This window comes from Manis pentadactyla, chromosome 12 (genome assembly GCF_030020395.1).
Source record: "Manis pentadactyla isolate mManPen7 chromosome 12, mManPen7.hap1, whole genome shotgun sequence".
Taxonomy (NCBI): Eukaryota; Metazoa; Chordata; class Mammalia; order Pholidota; family Manidae; genus Manis; species Manis pentadactyla.
Genome location: NC_080030.1, coordinates 72,879,558 through 72,900,926, shown reverse-complemented (window position 1 = coordinate 72,900,926; position 21,369 = coordinate 72,879,558). Strand labels below are relative to the sequence as shown.

Genomic DNA, 21,369 nt, shown 5'->3' with positions numbered 1-21,369 from the left:
GCAACCATCACTACTAGTTCCAGAACTTATCACCCCAAACAGAAACCCCAATACCCATTAGGCCATTACATCTCATTTCCCTATTGCCCAGCCCTTGGAAACCAGTAATTTGCTTTCTGTCTCTATGGATTTCTCTGTTCTGGGACATTTCATTTAAATGGAATCATACAATATGTAACCTTCTCTGTCTAGCTTCTTTCACTTAGCATATTATTCAAGGTTCAGCCATATTGTAGCATGCATCTCCACTTCTGTCTTTTCATAGCTGAATAATGCTCCATGGTTTGTACATTAATTCATTATGTGATGGTCATTTGAGTTTTTTCCACCTTTTAAGTACTGTAAATACTACTCCTATGAACACTCTTGTTCAAGTTTTTGTTATGAATAACAGTTTTCAATTCTTTTTAGGTATATACCTATGAGTGGAATTGCTGGGTCACATGGTGACTCTATATTTATCTTTTTAGGAACCATCAAACTGTTTTCTATAGCAGCTGCACCATTTTACATTCCCACCAGCAATGTAGGAGGGTTTCAGTTTCTCTACATTCTAACCAACACTTGTTAATATCTGTTATTTTGATTTCAGACATCCTAGTGAGTGTTAGGTGGTATCTCCTTTTACTTTGATTTGCATTTCCTAATGACATTAGACATCTTTTTATGTTTGTTGGCCATTTATATTATCTTTGGAGAAATGTCTATTAAGTCTCTTGCATATTTTTAAATTCAGTTGTTTGTCTTTTTGTTGTTGAGATCTAAGTTCTTTGTATATTTTGGACAGATTCTTATAAAATATGTGATTTACATACTTTTGCATTCTCTGTGTGTCTTCACTTTCTTGATAGTGTCTGCTGATTTGCCAAAAATTGTTAATTTAATGAAATACAATTTATATTTTTCTTTTGTTGCTTGTGCTTTTGGTGTCATATGTAAGAAATCATTGCCAAATCTGAGGTCATGAATATTCACCCTTATGTTTTCTTCCTAGTTTTAAGAGTTTTAAAGTTAGAGTTCTTAGAGTCTTATCACTTTAGCTCTCATGTTAGCATTTTTGATCCATTTTGAGTTAATTTTCTTATATCATGTGAGGTACATGTGGACATCTACTTGTAACAGCATGATTTTTTGAAATGACTGTTCTTTCCCAATTCAATCATCTTGACACTTTTGTTGGAAGTAGTTGACCATACATGTGTGGTTTATTTCTAGATTCTCAGTTCTGTTCCATTGATCTAAACATAGATCCTTATACTAGTACTATACTGTTTTGATTACATAGCTTTGTAATAAGTTTTGAAATCAAGAGGTATGAGTTCTTTAATTTCCTTTTCGTTCTTTCTTCAAGGTTTTAGCTATTCAGGGCCCCTTGCAATTCCATATGAATTTCAGGATTAGCTTAGCCATTTCTGCAAAAAGACTGTTGGCATTTTGATAGAGGTTGCATTGAAACTGTAGATCACCTTGGGCAGTATTGCTGTCTTAGTATTAAGCCTTCCATCCATCAACATGACATATCTTTTAATATAGGTCTTCATTAATTTCTTCAACAATATTTTATAGTTTGCAGTATACCTCATTGTACCTCCTTGATTAAATGTGTCCTATTTTAGATAAAATTGTTTCCTGGATTTCTTTTTTGACTTTTTCATTGGTAGTGTATAGAAATAAAATTGATTTTCATGTGTTGATCTTGTATCCTGCACCTTTTTTGAATTCATTTATTAGCACTAATTTTTTTTGTGGATATTTTTGCATTTTAATATATAAGGTCATGTCATCTGTGAATAATGATAGTTTCTCTTTTTGCTTTCTAATTTGGATGCCTTTTATTTCTTCTACCTAATTGATCTGGCTAGAGCTTCTGGTACAATGCTGCATAAAAGTGGCAGAAACAGATGTTTGTTTCTGTTTATGGGGTAAAACCTTCCACTTCACTTCACCATTGAGATGTTAGCTGTGGGTCTTACATAAATGCTCCTTACTATGTTCAAGTAGTTTCCTTATATTCCTAGTTTGATAAGTGTTTTTGTCATGAAAGTGTGTTGTATTCTGTTAAATGCTTTTTATACATCACTTGACGTGATCACATGTTTTTTCCCATTCATCCTATTAGTGTGATATCTTATTTGTATACTGAACCATTTTTGCATCCTGGGATAAATCCTATTAGTTCATGGTATATAATCTTTTTATATGCTACTGGATTCAGTTTCCTGGAATTTTTCTGAAGATATTTGCATGTGCATTCATTAGTAATATTTATCTGTATTTGTGATGTCTGTGGCTTAGGATATCAGGGTAATGCTGGCTCATAAAAAAAGTTAGGAAATGTTCTCTTCTATTTCCTAGAAGATTTTGAAAAGGATTTAATTCTTCTTTAATGTTTGGTAGACTTGACCAATGAAGCCATCTCATGCAGAGCTTTTTTGTTGGAGTGTTTTTGATTACTGATTCAATAGCTTTACTTGTTAGAGGTCTATTTAGATTTTGTATTTCTTCTTGAATCAGGTAGTTTATGTGTCTCTAAGAAATTCTTCATTTCTTCTGGGTCATCCAGTTTGTTGACTTACAACTGTTCATATAGTATTCTCTTGTAATTACTTTTATTTCTAAAAGATCAGTTGTCATATCCCCACTTTTACTTCTAATTTGACTCATCCTTTATCAGTCTAGGTAAAGGTGTGTTAATTTGTTGATTTTTTTCAAAGAATCAACTTGTGATTTAGTTCATTTTCTGTAGTGTTTTTCTATTCTCTGTTTCATTTATCTTTGCTCTTTATTATTTCCTTTTAGTTTTGAGTTTAGTTTGCTCTAATTTTTATGGTTTCTTAAGATAGAGGTTTAAGTTACTGACTTGAGATCTTTCTTATGTAGGTGTTTAGAACTATAAATTTTCCTCTGAGCATTGCTTCCACTGCATCCCACAAGTTTTAGTACATTGTGTTTCATTATTTCAAAGTAATTTCCTTATATTTTTTCAACACCTTGGTTGTTTGAGTATGTTAATTAATTTCCACACACTTGTGAATTTTCTAGTTTTCTATTAGTGATTTTTAGTTTAATTCTGCTGAAGTCAGAGAAGATATTTTGTGTGATTTCAATCTTTTAGAATATATCAGATTTGCTTTGTGCTCTAACATAGCATGTATTGTGGAGAATGTTCCATGTGCACTTAGGAAGAATATCCTGCTGTTATCAAGTGAGTGTTGTATAGTGTCTTTTCTATTTAGTTGATTTATAGTTTTGCTGAAAACCTCTTTTTTACTGATCTTCTGTTTAGGTGTTCTATCTATTATTTAAAACAGTGTATTGATTTATGTACAACTGTCTGTCTACAACTATATATAATGTCTACTTCTCCCTTCAATTGTGTCAGTTTTTGCTTGTATATTTTGCTGTGCTTTTACAAGTTTATAAGTGTGTGTCTTCATGATGGATTGACTTTTCAATCAATATATAATGGTCTTTGTCTCTTAAAACAATTTTTAACTTAAAACCTGTTTGTCTGATATTAGTACAGCTATCCTAGCTCTCTGGGCTGTTATTTGCATGGAATATTTTTTTTTCATCCTTTTACTTTCAACCTATTATGGCTTTCAATCTAAAGCCTTTCATTATGGATGCTTGTGGATTATTGTTCCTTTTTTTTTTTTTTTTTTTGTAGATAATTATTTTTTTATTGAAGGGTAGTTGACACACGGTATTACATTACATTAGCTTCAGGTGTTATTGTTCCTTTTTAATGCATTGTGCCAGTAACTGTCTTTTAGCTTGAGAGTTTAATCCATTTACACTAATATAAATACTAAAGAAGGACTTCTGCCATTTTGTTGTTTTCTATGTCTTCATTTTTTGTTACTCAATTCCTTCCTCTTGTCTTCTTTTGTGGTTAATTGACTTATTTTTGTAATATGCCCTATGGGTTTTCTTCTCATTTACTTTTCTGTATGTGTTTTCGTTTTCTTAATAGTTAACCTAGGAAGTACAAGTAACATCTTAAACTTACAAAAAAATTTGTTAGATTAATACTAATTTAGCCTCAATATTATATACAAAAATTCTGCTTCTGTGCATCTCTGTCCTACCCCATTTTCAGTTTTTTTATAATTGTCACAAATGTCATTATACTTCATAGATTTATAGTTACTGCTTTATGTGTTTGCCTTATAAATCATGAAGCTAAAAAGAAATTACAAACCAAAAGTACAATAACACTGGTTTTTATATTCACCTATGTAGTTATTCTTAACAGTATTGTTTATTTCTTGATATGGTTTTGAGTTATTTATTGTCCTTTCACTTCAGCCTAAAGGGCTCCTTTAGTTCAATCTTGTAAAGCAGGTCTTCTGGTGGTGAATTTCCTCAGCTTTTATTGTTCTGGAAATCTTTTACTTTCTCCATCATTTTTTTGAAGGATTGTTTTGCTGAAATTTTTTTCCTACAGCACCTAAGCTATATCCTCTTTTCTTTCTGTCCTCTGGTTTTTGATAAGAAATCAGTTGATGATCCCAATGAGAGAGTTCCCAGTTAGGCAAAACAAAGGGAAGGCCCTTGAATCAGTCTTTCAGGGAGCACTCAGGTCAAAACAGACAAACAATTCCTTGGAAGCAAAGTTTCCTTAACTCTTCTGTAACCAGGAACTCACCATGTGAACTCTAGCTTTTGTCTGTAAGGCTGCGGCCAGATTAGGGAGGGAGTTGGGGCAGGGGTAAGTTATACTCCCAGGGGTAAGCTCTCCTATCACATTTCAGTGCTTTCCCAGTTAAAAGTTTTCTTGGTTACTGTAAACTTTGGACTATCTTTGATAGTTCTGATAAGTTGATTCTGAAGAGTTTGCTAGTATTTTTTTTTTCCAGGGGAGGGAAAGGCCCCCAGACTTCCCTTCACCATTTTTGCTGATGTCATACCCAAATATGGACTTTTTAAACCTAGATTCTTTATATTTCTAACAGGCTGCAGATTCGGAATACTAAGACAATCTATTAGAAACAGCATCTCTGTTCAGCAACTGATGTCCACTCAGTTTGTAAGTCCAGGTAAAGGAAATCCTGGGGCAAAATACCTCTAAAAACCAAAATCAGTCAAAGGGAGAGATAAAGTTTAAAACCTGTTTATTGCTCACAAACTGCAGTCCCAGGCCATCTTCTCTGCCCCATCAGCCACCACACCCGCCCTCCCCTCACCTCTCAGGTACAGATAAGCCCTCTGTTACCCAGGTAATCACCCATTGATATGGAGATGAACTTCTCCACCCCTGAGGAAAGATGCAATTGCACTAAAGCCATACTTCTTTTCACCTCTGAATGCCTATTGATATGCAGATATACTAAAACCAGGTGAGATATTCTGGAAATGTTTCAATTTTACCCACAAGTTTGACCCTAAATTCCTTGCCTCCCGAATTTGTATGATGTATTCTTTTCATGGTTAAAAATATTAATACTCTTTTTAAAGTATATAGAAATAAGTTTCCCATGATACCCTTTATTTTGAACATGTTTTATATTTTGTAAGAATCCTGTTGAAAATATTTATGTTATGATAGAGACTAGCTAAAGAGGAAAATAAATATAAAGTGACAGTTCCTTTTTTCTTTTTCTTGGCAGGTTATTAACAAATTCAAATGGACTTACTGTAAGATAAATTCCAACTGAAATAAGCAGGTGAAGAGAGGCACCAAAGGGCCAGGCAGTTTATTTGAGCGCAATTCCCAGGTGAGGTTTCCCGGTCTGGCTATCACAGGCCGGGGAAGTCGTGCCCAGGAGGGGAGGCAGGGAGTTTTTAAGAGAACAGGGAAGGAGGGGGAAGTGGGCCACGTAGGGGTATGTGGTGAATTTTTTATTGGCTCAGGTCGGGTGATGGACAGCCAGAGGTCTCCTCCTTCCGGCTGGAGGTGGTCTGCATCCGGGGTTTGTCGGCACATCATGGGACTAGAATACATGAAGAGCTGTTTGTTCCTTTCCCATACGGCACAGAGCTGCTTGGTGCTGTCTCTGCTCTGCCTGCATTGTCCTTGCCCTTCTCCCTCTAGTGCCTCCAGCCTTACATTCCAGCCTTTTGCTCATAATGGGCGATGACTCGATCTGGCTAGTTCTGGCTGACAAGGGGCATTGTGGGGGGGTGCAGTTTAAGGCTGGTTGACAGCTGGAGGAGGCTCAGTTGGGAGGGGCGAGTACTTGTGCAGCAACAGTTGATTGACCTTTATGTGTGATATTTCTGCCATGCACTGTTGAAGGAACTTGAAAACACATGAGGCAATTAAGAGTAAACCACAAACTATTATGAAGGGGCCCAGCAGAGGCATTAGCCAGGCCATCAAGGGGTACTGAAGCCACCCATAAGGGCTGCCTTCAGGTACTCATGTTTTGTGGAGGTCTTTTTTGTAGTTCTTGTAGTTTTTTGTTCTACGACCCCAGACTCATTGATATAGTAGCAGCATTCTTCCTGCAAGAAAATACAGGTTCCACCCTTTTCTGGAGTAAGCAGATCTAGAGCCCGCCTATTTTGAAGGGTGACTTGGGCAAGGGAAGTAAGATGCCACTGGAGGGAAATAAGAGAGGTTGAGGTTTCTCCCAGGGTCAGGCTCACTCTATCATCAAATGCTGCCAGTTGACTTGCGAGACTTTGAGAGCTGACTAGGCTATGGCCTAACGCTCCTGCCCCTGTGGCGGCCATGGCTACTGCAGTGACCCGACTTACTCCTACTAGTACGGGTAGGAAGACAGCCCTCTTTTGCCTAGCTCCCGGATACACAGACCATCCATCTAGCGCCTGCTTTACCTCAGGTTTGTTGTATAACTTCAACTGGGGAACTAGTATCCTGGAAAAGCAGGGCTCTACCGTGGTGCTGCTGATACACTGGGTAAGGGTATTGTTGCACCAGAAAAACCCACTTTCTTGAAGGGAGATTGGAGTGTCTATGGTTACCCGTTGTCAGCATTGGCTTCCCATTGACAATTCTGAGATGGTGGAACGCTGGGTCAGGTAGCAGGTGAGTGGGGACGATAGTTCCTCGTGCCGTTTTCTGGTGGCCCCGGACTTATGTCGAGCTGCAGGTTTAAGGATTATTTTCCACATCGTTACCTCGCATAAAGGGAGGCCGCAGTCTTTTTCAGAGTTTACTGGTTGAGCCTGGACAAAACTAATGGGAACTGCCGCCACCCGGGGGGTGTTGGAGGGAGGTGCAGAGGAAACAATCAGACACATTGCTGAGGATATGTGAAGCATTAAGAAACAGCACTGTTTCTCCAATGACTCCAACTCAGGAAACAAGTGCTCCTGCTGGTCGTAGGGAGTGGGGGTAGGGGTCCAACTGAATATTCTGTTTTATTGCCTGTTCTGTTTGTAGAATATTACTTGATACCTGTGCCTGGGTATTTAGAACCTCTGTGAGAGTGGGATTCACAGTGGTCCATTCTCTCTTAATATATACTGTGCCCTGTGGGGAGGCTTGGTAACTATCATATAGCTTGCCTTGTACTCCTTTTTCCCAGCGTGAATCCCATGGGTCACTAATGGTAATGTAGAGCTTATCTTGTATTCTGAAGAACATGTTGTCAGAGACTCCTCTTGCTGTTTTTTCTACCGCATCAACTCTACATGTGTCTAATTCAGGATGATATCCCCCATACATGTCGGACTGAAAAATACATTTATGAGAGATCTGGTCATACAGAAAGCACAGCATAGGGTTGGAGAAAGTGTCTAAGATGTCTGTGTGTACTGGTATCTGAATCAGTGCCTGACAACCTACACGTGGGCAACTTTGGGTGCCTACTTCTCGATTGATTCCCCGAAGAGTTAGTTGGAGCTTAAACTTCCATGCAGAATAACTCTGCCTGGAGACTACTGGGCTATTTATCTGGCTGGTTGCACTTGACACAACTAACCCGCAGCATAAGAGGACCCACCTCACAAGACACCCAATCATCATGTCTGGGTGCCCGTTTGAGCCTAGAAAGGTGATACCAAGAGGAATGCCTGTGTAGTTTAACTGCTGAGGGCATAGTGAGGATTACTGTATAAGGCCCTGTCCAGCAGGGTTGGAGAGATTTTGGCTGGAGTTCTCTTAGGAGTACCTCGTCTTCTGTCTGAATGATCACTACTTCTCTTGGGTTGTTGGATGACATAGATTGGGGTAGGAGCTGGTCTGCGTGTTCCCTAAGAAGGTGTCTCAACAGTGTAAGGAAGGTAGGAGGCCAAAGGAGGAGAGGTAGTGGCCAGGCCTGTGTTTAGTAAGAAGGGCCTGCCATACATCAGCTCAAATGCGATTAGTCTAGCCGGTCCCCGGGGAGCAGCATGCAGCCAAGCAAGAGCGATGGGGAGAAGATCGGGCCACGCGAGCTTTATCTCTAGAGACAGCTTAGTTAGTTGATCTTTTAGGAGACCGTTAGCCCTTTCGACCTTACCTGACGATTGGGGGTGGTAGGGTATATGGAGGTTCCAGGTGATGTTGAGAGCCTCGGCTGTTAGCTGTGTGACCCAAGAGATGAAAGCAGGCCTGTTGTCTGACTGTAGTGAGGCAGGCAGGCCAAAGCGGGGAATGATATGCACTACCAATGTCTGTGCCACTCACGAAGCTGTTTCCTGGCTGGTGGGGAAGGCTTCAATCCACCCTGAAAAGGTGTCAGCCAGAACTAGTAAATACTGGAGCTTTTTATGCTTAGGCATGTGGGTGAAATCGACCTGCCAGTCCTGTCCGGGGATTGTTCCTCTCATCTGGTGGAGGGCCATCTGGGTCTTCAGAGCACCTTGAGATGAGACGCAATGACAAGTAGTGCAGGTCTGGTGCACCTGATCTATTGCCTTGCGGAGATCATAAGGGGCAAATATGGGGGAGAGAAATCAGTGCATGGCCTCTGGCCCAATGTGTAGAAACTGATGAATTTTGGATATGATATCTCTGCCTTGGGCTTGGGGGAGGGCAATTTATCCCCCAAGGTATATCCATCCCTGGTCTCCCAATGTCCCCTCTTGATGTAGAAGCAGTTGCCATTCATCATCGGGGTATTGGGGCAGTAGAGGGGGGGAAAGAAACAGCACAGAGGGTTGGCTAGACCCAGATGTTAACTGTCAGGCCGTGGCGTCTGCCAATGCATTACCTCTGATTACTGGATCATTTCCAGTCTGATGTCCCTTACAATGCACAATGGCCACCTCTTTGTGGACCTGTAGGGCCTGTAGCAGGCGGCTAATAGCCCTGCCGTTGATGATTGGGGTTCCCTTGGTGGTAAGGAAGCCTCTTCCCTTCCAAATCGCAGCATGAGTGTGGGTAATTAGGAAGGCATATTTAGAGTCAGTATAAATTGTGACCCTCTTCCCAGCTGTCAGCTGTAACACCCGGGTAAGAGCCACTAATTCTGCTTTCTGGGAGGTGGTCCCAGATGGGAGTAGGTTTGCTTCTATCACTTGCGACAGAGTCACCAATGCATAGGCTGCTCTTCGCACCCCATCACTCCCCTTCACCGAGCTTCCATCTATGAAAAAGGTCAAGTCACAGTTTTTGAGGGACATGTCTTGTAGGCCCTCTCTAGGTTTTCTAAGAGCTTCTACAATCTCTACACAGGAATGAGGTGGGCTGATCCACCTGATCGCTGACGGGAAGCAAGGAGGCTATGTTAAGGGGTGGAGAGACTTGTAGGGTTACCTGTGAATGTTCAATAAACAGAAGGTGGAATTCCTGTACCCTTGAAGGACACAAGGAGGCCAGGGATTTATGACTCAAAAGATCTTGTAACCGGTGTGTGGAATACACAGTAATGGGCTGTTGGAGAGTTAATTTCAGGGCTTCTCGGGCCAGACTTCCCGCAGCTGCCAGGTCTCGGAGGCAAGGCTGCCACCCTCTGGTGGTGGTATGCAACTGTTTGGAGAGAAAGGCAACGGGATGGCACCCCAGCCCCACTGGCTGTACCAGCACTCCAGTGGCCACTCCTGCCCTCTCTGCTGTATATAGGGTAAAGGGCTTAGTTAAGTTTGGGAGCATTGACGGGGGAGATGAGAGCAATGCATCCCGTAATTGATTGAAAGCAGAAGCTACCTTGGTGGGTGAAGTTAGTGGCCCAGTAGGAGTCTCTGTGGCAGCCGCATAGAGCGGTCTGGCCAGAATGGCAAAATGGCCAGAATAGGCACCCAGTGTCTGGAAAACCCCACCAATCCTAGAAAGGATACTATCTCGGCTCCTGAAGTAGATGGCAGGAGAGCTTTAACCGCAGCCACTCTGTCCACCATTAGGGCTTTAGTGGTGGGAGTTAAGAGTCAGCCCAAGGTATGTAACCTGGGGTAGAGACAGCTGTGCTTTAGCAGGGGATACCCTGTATCCCATGTCTGCCAGGAAATTAAGAAGGGATGTGGTGTCCAGAACTGAGGCTTCTTTTGAGGGGCTGCAAAGTAAAAGATCATCCACGTATTGGAGGAGAGTACTCTTGCCCATTGAATGTTGCAAGAGTTCCTCCACCAGGGCCTGTCCAAAATGACGGGGACTATCTCTAAAACCTTGAGGTAGAACTGTCCAGGTCAATTGTCTAGATTGACAGGTGTCAGGGTCTTCCCACATGAAGGCAAATAGCGGCTGCGAGTCTGAGTGGAGAAGTATAGTGAAAAAGGCATCTTTAAGGTCCAGTACAGTAAAATGAGAGGTACCGGAAGGGACTCGAGACAGAAGAGTATATTGGTTAGGCACCACTGGGTGTAAGGGAATAACAGCCTCATTAATTATTCAGAGGTCCTGAACAAGGCAATACGCTCCAGAAGGCTTTTTTACTGGCAAGATGGGAGTATTGCATGGAGAGTTAGCCAGCACTAAAAGCCCCTGTGAGAGCAGACAATTAACAATAGACTGTAGTCCCCTTCCGTGAGCCTGTGAAATAGGAAATTGAGGCTAAGAAGGGAAGTGGGATGGGTCTTTAAGGTGTATTAAAACTGGGGTGTGGTGGGTTGCCACCACAGGGGTGGAGAGGTCCCACACGACTGAATTGACAGCATTCCAGGGAGTTGGGCAACTCAGGTTGCTGTCATCCAATCCTCCTTCACTGACTAAAGCAATGAGGGAACCTAAGCATTCAAAAGGTGGGAGGGAAATAGAGGCTCCTAACTTATAGAGCAAATCTTGTCCTAACAGAGCGGTAGGACAGGAAGGCATGACTAGAAAGGAATGGGTAAACGGGATGCCTTGGAAAGTGCAGGCCACCAGGCCCATCTCTAAAGGCTTGGAGAGGGTTCCCATGACCCCAACTATGGAGACCTTGGCAGGGTTTAAAGGCCTTTTAAAGGAGGGGAGAACAGAGTAGGTAGCCCCTGTGTCCACCAAGAAGGAGATGGGCTTACCCACTACCCACAGCTTGGCCCTGGGCTCGGCGAGAGTGATCAGGGTGTCCAAGTCCAGGCGTCTTCAATCTTCAAGGATGCCCAGCAGGTCTGAAGGGTAGTCCTTTGAGGGTGTCCATCCCCTGCAGGGCTCTGCCACCGGAGGAGGACCACCCCCTAGTGGACAGTCTACTTTCCAATTACCTCAATTACCACAGCTGGGGCATGGTCTGGTTGGTCTGCATGGTTGGTTGGGGCACTTCCGTGCCCAGTGCCCTTCTTTGCCACACCAAAACCAAGGGCCCGGAGGTTTGAGTCGATCTTCACGGACACCCCAACAATCTCCATAAGCCGGCCACAGAGCAGCTGTTATGGCACGAGTCTGTTCTGCCATTTGGGCAGCTGACCTCCTCTCGCTCTCATCCTCTCGGGCCTGAAAAGACTTTAAATGCCATATCTACCAGGTCTCCTAGAGGGATCTAAGGACCATCCTCAGCCTTTTTAAGCTTGCGCCTGATATTGGGAGCTGACTGAATTATAAAATGCATGGCCAGGAGAGAGGAACCTAATGCTAAGGCCGGGTCAATCTTAGTAAAATCCCCTAGGGTTTCCTTGAGGCACTTGAAGAATTCTGATGGGTTTTCATCAAGTTTCTGGGTAATTTCTCTAAGCTTATCATAATTGATAGCCTTTTGGGCAGTTGAGTTCATACCTGCCAATAAGTAGTGAACCATGTGATCCTGGCATGCTTCACCCTTGGGAGAATTATAATCCCACAGGGGTTCTTGTAGAGGAATAGCTTCTCTGCCCATAGGTTCCCACTTATCTGTGCCATGGGCCTCATTGGCACAGTGCTGTGCTGCCGCTGTGACACGGTCATATTCCTCTGGGGTTAGAGTGGATTGGAAGACTACATGTACATCGTGCCAAGTGAGCTTGTAAGTTTGAGTGAGATATTTTGACTGTTTAGCAAACATTACGGGGTTGGAGGAAAAGGACCCCAATCACTGTTCTACTTGGGACAAGTCTGCCAGGGAAAAGGGAACATGAACCTGCACTACCCCTTCAGCTCCAGCCACCTCCCTCAGAGGAGCCATCACATGAGCCTGAGACCACTGTGACTTAGAGCGGGTTACAGGAGGGCTAGACCATTTGGGCGCCAGCTGTGGTGAGTTAGACGGTGGCAGATTTGAAGGAGGGGACAGAGGAGACGACCTTGGTAGTGGGGGATACAACCTGGGAATCGATGCGGAACTTGAAGGCAGGGGACTAGGATGTGGGGGAGTTTTATCTGTTTTTTCCGAAGTGGAGTCAGCACCTGTGCAGCAAGATGGCGGCGCAACTGGAAGAGAAGGGGAACAAGGTGGAGGAGAAACCAGAAGAGAAGGGGAACAAGATGGTGGAGAGACCGGAAGAGAAGGGGAATAAGATGGAGGAGAGACTGGAAGAGAAGCGGAACAAGATGGAGGAGAGACAGGAAGAGAACTGGAACAAGGTGGAGGATATGAACATTGAGGAAGGGAGCTGGCCCCCGCGGTAGGCCTGGAGGAGCGGGAAGGGGGGTAGCTGAGACCTTCTGCCAAGTCTGTCAGAAGAGCCTCCCAGTAATAGGAGTGGTAGAGATCGGCGGTCCTTGACGGAGGCCTGGGCTAACAAAATTTGGGAAGGATTACACTTAACACACAAATCTGGGCGGGTGCACAGAGTCCAAAAAGCCTGCACATGGGAGATTTCACCCCACTTTCTGCTCTGGTGGCAATAATTAGTTAAGTTGGTGAGGAGGCCAAAATCGAAAGTTCCCTCAAGGGGCCAGTGAGATTGGTTGTCCAAGGGATACTGAGGCCCGGCCTGAGAGCAAAGGAAGACTAGCTTCCATTTGCGAACTTCCCGGGACAAATATAGAGTAGCCAGATTAGATAGAAATGAGACACCGCAATGGGGTCTGAGCCTCCTCCTTTGAGGGCTGGTTCCCCATGTCTGCATCACTCCCCAACTAATCCCGCTGAGAGGAGCACCCAGCGTCCCAAGCGCGCCAAGTCAGGGGAGACATCCTGGGAGCCCGGGTGAGGGACGTCTCCCACACCGCAGGGCCAGGGGCAGGTATCCTGGATGCCCAGGGGCTGGATGCCCCAACCTGGATGTAGCTACGATTTTGGACGGACCAGGTGAAACAGGAAGGGAAACAGACCAGGGGAAACTGAGGGACTCACCGGAAAATAGTCCACGCAGTGGAAAGCAGACTGAGGTCCCAGGTCAGGGAAGGAGGGGGCAGGGCCACCGGTGGCCGGTCAGGGCCCCGTGCTCACAGTCCTTCCTGGGTTTTGGCACCAAATGTAAGATAAATTCCAACTGAAATAAGCAGGCGAAGAGAGGCAACAAAGGACCAGGAAGTTTATTTGAGCACAGTTCCCAGGTGAAGTTTCCCGGTCTGGCTATCACAGGCTGGAGAAGTCATGCCCAGGAAGGGAGGCAGGGAGTTTTTAAGAGAACAGGGGAGGGGGAAGTGGGCCGTGCTAGGGGTATGTGGGGAATTTTTTATTTGCTCAGGGTCGGGTGATGGACAGCCAGAGGTCTCCTCCTTCCGGCTGGAGTGGGTCTGCATCCGGGGTTTGTCGGCACATCATGGGACTGGAATCCAGGAAAAGCTGTTCGTTCCTTCCCCATACAGCACAACGCTACTTGGTACTGTCTCTGCTCTGCCTGCATTGTTCTCGCCCTTCTCCCTCTAGTGCCTCCAGCCTTACACTTACAACAACCAAAAATGCTTTTTGGGCCTTCTCAAATTTATGTAGAGGGAAAAACCCTCCTCCAGACTCTATTTTAAGTCTCCTTATCTTATCTTTTTAAAGATTGAAGGGAATATATTCTTTCCTTAGTAAGAGAATTGTTTTCTTTATTGACTAGAGAATATCTGCACATATACAAAATCAAGAGATATGCAGTGAGAAGTTTCCCTTCTATTGGTAACTCCACTGCATGAATGACTCTCCTTGGATGCAACCACTGTCATTGGAAGTTTATGTATCTTAGTGTTTTAGTTATCTTCTTTTCTTCTTCTTTTCATTTATTGAAGCTTTCAAAAGATTAATGTTTTTCTAATGCATGATCAAAACCGAAAGTTTCTGTGATGACTGCCCTTGCACTGTTCACCATGTAAGAACTTACTCACTATGTAAGAATTTGTTCACCATGTAAGAACTTGTTCGTTATGCTTCAGAAGATTGGAGACTGTTGAGAATTAGGGTTGAGGTTGATTAATGATTGTGCATTGAGTCCCCTATACAGAATTTTATTGTTGTTAACAACCATTTGATCAATGAATATGAGAGATGATCTCTCAAAAAAAAGAAAAAAGATTAATGTTTTTCATCCAGATCTACTATTAGTTGTAGAATTGCAGAAGTAACTCATTCAGAGTGACTTGTGCTTTCCCATTGTACTTTTTATCTGTTAGAGCATCTTATTCCCCATCTACTAATATTCTGCTGCCAAAAGAATAGATTATTAATAAATTCTCAATCTAATTCTATTGTCTTACCAGTAAGATGTTAGAAAGAAAGACGGTGGGTAAATTTTGGGGATACCATTCTACTGCTTTTGAATTCAGTATCTTTGTGAATCCAAGGGTAAGAATGACTACAATACTAAGAGAAACTCAAAATCTGGTAAAGATGTAATGGTAAAGTTTCTGGGGGCAAAAAACTAAATGGCGAATTCAAAAAAAATGCATGAGTTGGTATGCTTTCTCATTAATACTTACCATTCCAGTTTTCAGAGTTTATGATTTAGCCACGCTTCATCTGAAATGCAATCATGACTTTAAAATCTGTACCATAATCTGTTGATCTTTTACCAGACCCAGAGCATGTTATGGGTTCAAACATAGTTCATAAAATTCTTTTACAACCTTACATGGCTATTCTGTTCTATGTTTATTGATAAGTACATAATATGACTACAAAACTGGCTTTAAAGCATTGAAAAGTATGCTAAAAATAAAAGGGAAAACAATTATTATTTCAACTAGAAATTTTTATTAATAGATATGTATCTTAAAGAAAAGACTTTGAGTAAGCTATACTTCACAGCTCTTCAAGGCAACAAGTTATGAAATAATATTGTAGCAGATTATTTTTTAAAGGATTTTGTATTTTTCAGTTTAATATTAGAAGGAGAAGAAATGAGTATTTGGACTAGGTATAATACAAAGGAAAGAATATTTATGAGGTGAACTAGTACCCTTCAAATGGTCTTTTCTAAAAAAAGTGTTATTTGTGAAAACTGATAATTTGGCGACAATTGTTACATAACTGGAAGGAAAGAAAATGTTCATATTTTGTCTGAGGAGATAATAAGGTCAATGCCTCTGATGATGGTGAAACCTTTACCTGTTATTTATATATTTAGACTTGCATATGTAGAATTGGCTTGCTAATTGTAGTCATGATTTTAACAGTCATGTTAATTTTTCTATTTTGCCTCTTAAAATTATATACAATACCTGTGTAATTGAGTTTTTACTAAGTGGACTTTGGTTTATACATTGCTTTGCTTTTCAAATTTCTTACTTACAATACATTCCTTTTGAGAGTTTGATTTCTTTGTTTCCCTTTTAAAATTGAAGGCAAGGCATGCATCCATATGTATGTATATTGAAGTGATAATAGTTATAGAGATAAAATTAAGAGGCATGTTTGATTTTTTCCTGCTTACTAACTATTGGACTCTTTTTTTACATTTTGAAATCTTTCTGTCCTAATTATCTACTACAAGTGCTTAAGAGTTCTTTAGCCATAAGTAAGCAGTAAAGAAGTGTTTTTTTTAATTTTATAACAATTAGTTTATAGAAATAAATAATTTTTAAAAGATTTTCTTATAGGTGATACTACCTTTGAAATTTATGTAGTATGTTTTTTTATGAAGACTTTGCATGTTTGAAAAGATACTGATATTATTTATAAGAACTATAATTTATAAAACTGATCATCTAAACCACCTTTTTCCAAGCTTTTTAAAAAGTTATTATGTTTATGAAACATTTCATGGAACATTAAGGACTTTTAAGAAGTTACATGGATCTTGAGAAGTCATGTAGTTATCTGAATTTCAGACCAATCCACATTTTTAGTATTGGCTGATAGATTGTGTAACAGCTGGCAGGAAAATAGTTTATCAGTTAGGAGATTCTCCTTCTACCTCTACTTCCTTCCTTCCCTTTCATCCAAACTCTTAGCTTGTGACCTGCTTTTAATTTCACTGAGAAAATTGAAGCACACAGAAGAGAACATCCATAGATCACCATCACATTTGCCATCCTGTCACCATCTTACTTTTTATACTGTGCTTGTCATTGTTTGTTATTTTTCCCCTGCTCCTTTGTAACGTTAATCCATCTGCTTATATACTAATAGCTTTCTGTCTTCCCTATTCATGGTCATCATTCTGCAATTCTCTTCTCTCCAATATTCCTTTTCTTCTCTCCTCATCATTCTCTTTACTATAAAAATAGGCTGTTATTTCTCCCATGTTAAATCTTTACTTGGTCCCAGGGACCTTAGTTTTCCTGTTAAGTACTACCCCATTTCTTTGCTCCCTGTTACAGCAGAATTCCTCATTTATCTATTCTTATTTTATCTACTTTCTCTCCTTGCATTTGTTCTTGAATCCAATCTAGTCACTATGTCCCCTCAGTCACTGCATTAAACTGCTTTCATCAAAGGCACAAATGTCTCCACATTGTGAATCCAGGGGTCAGTGTTTAGACTTCATCTTACATGACTTGCTAAGAACAGAGGTTATTTCTCAGTCTTCATGTTACCCGATCTATTGTCTGCATATGACAAAATTGACCGTTCCTCCTCCTATATACAGCCATTATCTGTGGAGAGAAACTCAGGGATAATCTAGGTTGCTCATTTAAAAAAAAAAAAAGTAAGGCCCAACTGTCAGTGCAGACAGCTGTTGGGGAGGGCTCCTAGCTGATCACAAGCCACACTGGTCACAACTCTGGAAAGGAGCAGAGGTACAGTATACCTTAATAGAGAAAGAGTTGGCTGCCATGTACCATACCTTGCTGGCTATAGAGCCCATCACCGGAATGGCCCCAATAAAGGTAATAACCACCTATCCCATTGCAGGATGGGTACAAGACTGGACTGGAAAGCTGCGGAGTGGCATAGCACAGGCGCCTACACTGGTCAGGTGGGGTGCATATCTACAGCAGCATAGCGCCCTCTCTTCTAGCCCTTTGAGTAAAGAACTCCAGTGCTTGTTGGGGCCAATGACATATACCAGTGAAGGGCAGGATAATTTGCTTTAGAGCCATTAGTAACACAGAGCCCTTATCAGGAGGGAAGAGCCCCTATACCTGAAGATGCATGGTATACAGATGGCTCCAGCCACGGACAGCCCCTGAAAATGGAGGGCTATAGCTTTCCATCCTAAGACTGAGACAATATGGATGGAAGATGGTGAGGGGAAGAGCAGTCAATGGACAGAGTAGCAGGCAGTGTGGCTTGTGATCAGCCAGGAGCTGGTTGTCTGCACTGACAGTTGGGCTGTCCAATGCGGCTTGACTCTGTGGCTACAAACATGGTACCATGCCAGCTGGTTGGTTGGTCACCAACCCTTTGGGGTTCAGGAATTGTGGCAAGACTTACGGGCCTCTGGTCAGGCTTAAACAGTTATAGCATATCATGTGACAGGTCATTTGCCACTGACATCCCCAGGAAATGATGAAGCAGATGAATTGGGCCAGATATGTTGGCCAGAAGGAAAGCCTGCCTCTGATGTGGCCAAATGGTTGTATCATTTGTTGTATGCTGGGTAGAAGACAATGTGAACTATAGCCCGTCGGTGAGGCCTGCCTTTGACCTTTGAAGAAGTCGGCAGAGCCCATCAAGAGTGCACCATATGCTCTTAAAGGGATTTACACCAAGTCCCACAGCAACATGGGACAATAGCTAAATGGCCAATACCCCTCATCTGGTGGCAGATAGACTATATTGGGTCCATGCCCATGTCGGAAGGGTACCAATATGTCGTGACTTGTGTGGGCACAGCTACTGGACTTCTGGTTGCTTTTCCTGTGCATTGTGCAGACCCGCAGACAACCAAAAGAGGCTTGGAGCATCTCTTTACAGCCTACAGCTGAGCACAGTAATTTGAGAGTGATCAAGGCACCCACTTCACTGGACATGCACTATAAGAATGGGTGCAATGATTCTGGATAAAATGGAAGTTCCTATGGCCAGGATCCTCACCTGACCCTAAATTACTTGATGATGTAATTGGCCTGCTGCTAGGCTAATGCTTCCACACCCATTGGCAATGAGCTGTTGTTAAATGAGTCACTATATAAAGAGCTCTGCACTGTGCTCTGGGCAGAGGCAGAGATGGAGGTGGATTATGAACCTGCAGACTGCTGGGTGCAGACGTGATCCTAGTGCTTGACCTACTACCATGAGAATAAAGCCAGGCTGAAACCCTCAGGCAAGACAGTTGGCATAGTTTGCATGATCATAGCAATAGTGATCATGGCAATAAAAAGAGCCAACATTTAAGTATTTACTATATGCCAGGCACTGTTCTAAGATGACACGTGCATTCTTACTAATTTAATAGTACCATATTATTATTGTTTTGTAACTGAAGAGACTGGGCTTTAAAATGTTAAGTACTGTGACGATGATCACATATCTAGTAAGTAGTGTTTGAACCTAGGTCTGTCTGAGACAGGAAGGATCATAAAGCTTATCTAATTCAGCCTCTGGTTCACGTATTTGGAAACTGAGTCTCAAGAAGAAGTATCAGCCTCTGGTTCACGTATTTGGAAACTGAGTCTCAAGAAGAAGTAAAGTGACTTGCTAAACTCACAACTAATTAGTTGTAGTATTAATGCTAGAGGGATTAAAAATCTCTATTTTCATGTGTTTGTGTGTTTTTTTTTATTTTAAGATTTAGGATTTCAAAACATTAAAATTTATTAGTCCATTTAAAAATTCTTCAGATTTCTTTTTATTTTCTACACCTTTGCTTCTCAGATGATTATTAGATTTATTTCCAGTAATGTACATGTAATAAGTGAGGTTCATTTAAGTTGGATCATTCTATTATCATTATATTAACCTCTTAACTGAAACATTTTTATTTCAGTTTTGATATGCCTTTTTTGGGTGTGTGTTTGTCTATGGTCTAGCCATAGACAGGATCCCAAATACATACTTCCTTACTTAAAAGAACTTCAAGTTACCACATATCTTATTCAGTATAAGAGTAATAGGAATCATATTCAGTTTCATGTTTACATATTTGATCATAATTGTAAAACAATAAATCATTTTCTCTGGTATTTTTACAGCATTATATCTTTGTTTTAAAATGAGTTTCTGTATTTTCCTAAAGAAACTTGGTTTTACATAGAGAAAAATGTTAAATACTGACTCCTTCTTCCCTTCGGGTTTTACCTTGCTTAAATGTCCTGTCACGATTCTTGTTTAGCAGTGACCCAGCTATATTATATGTGTGTGGTTGCTTTCTCTCTCTCTGGTGGACCCAATGATAAAAATCAAATAGGCATGACCCAGGAATTCCACTCCTAGGAATTTACTCTAAGAATGCAGGAGCCCAGTTTAAAAAAGATATATGTACCCCTATGTTTATCACAGCACTATTTACAATAGCCAAGAAATGGAAGCAACCTAAGTGTCCATCAGTAGATGAATGGATAAAGAAGATGTGATACATTTACACAATGGAGTATTATTCAGCCATAAGAAGAAGAAAAATCCTACCATTTGCAACAACATGGATGGAACTAGAGGGTATTATGCTCAGTGAAATAAGCCAGGCAGAGAAAGACAAGTGCCAAATGATTTCACTCATCTGTGGAGTATAACAACAAAGCAAAAACTGAAGCAACACAACAGCAGCAGACTCACAGAACCCAAGAATCAACTAATAGTTACCAAAGGGAAAGGGACTGGGGAGGGTGGGTGGGAAGGGAGGGAGGGATAAGGGTAATAAGGGGCATTGTGATTAGCACACTTAATGAAGGGGGGTGCACGGGAAAGCAGTATACCTCACAGAAGACAAGTAGTGACTATAGCATCTTACTATGCTGATGGACAGTGACTATAATGGGGTATGTGGTGGGGACCTGATAATGGGGGGAATCTAGTAACCACAATGTTGCTCATGTAATTGTATATTAATGATACAAAATAAAAGAGACACCCTCCAAAAAAAAAAAACCAAATAGGCATTGATTTTGGAGTCAGTCAAAGACTGGTAGAACTTTTGATGTAACTATAATACATGCTTAATAACTATGATTATGTATTAAATTTAGCAATTAGAATAATGGCCTCATAAACATCTCAAGAGTCACTATATTCATGAAGGATTGAAAAGCTGCCAAACCCACTTTGCAGAATAGTTCTAATATTGAAAAGTTGACCCTTAAAATTATATCTTATATCCTCTACTTGGGACTAATTTTGTTAATAAATTTCATTAGTTTTAATCTCTGAATGAAAGGGAGTTAACAAGTATTTATAGAATGCCTGTTACCTTCTAGAGTATTATAGAAAATAATGATGTATAGAACAGTTTCTGCTCTCTCAGAACCAATAACCTAGTTAATTGTTCATTATAATAATGTCCATGTAGTTAAAATCATTAAGTATTTCACTTGTATTAAGAATAATATATTTCTTTTGCTGGGCAATTACTGTTATCTTCTTTTAAAAGACAGATTTTCTTTTCAAAGAAGTTAAAAACTTGTAAGAAAACTTGCTTTAAAAAGATACTGTAATTTTTTCATCGTTTTCTTTAAAAATTTTACTATCTTCCTTCCTTCTTTTGTCAAAAACTGTTAGGTAGGCCCAAACAAGTTAAGTGGCATAAAGAAGAGAGGTCCAATAAGGGATTTGGCCCCAACATGAAGAACATTCATGCAAGGAGGGTAGGCAGGCAGGTCTAATGGGGGATTCATGGCCCATGCTTGAAAATGACACCCAGTCAAGATGGGTGCAATGGGGCTTGGAGCCAACACACTATGAA

The 21,369-nt window shown here is 41.3% G+C and overlaps 1 protein-coding gene across 1 annotated transcript in view; it reads left to right on the top strand.

Moving 5' to 3' along the window:
- KPNA5 (karyopherin subunit alpha 5) overlaps window positions 1-21,369 on the top strand; it is a 54,622-nt gene that overhangs the window by 16,866 nt on the left and 16,387 nt on the right. Inside the window, 1 exon segment of the mRNA XM_057489232.1 lies at window positions 5,613-5,720. The gene's annotated coding sequence lies outside the window, so the exon portion shown is untranslated.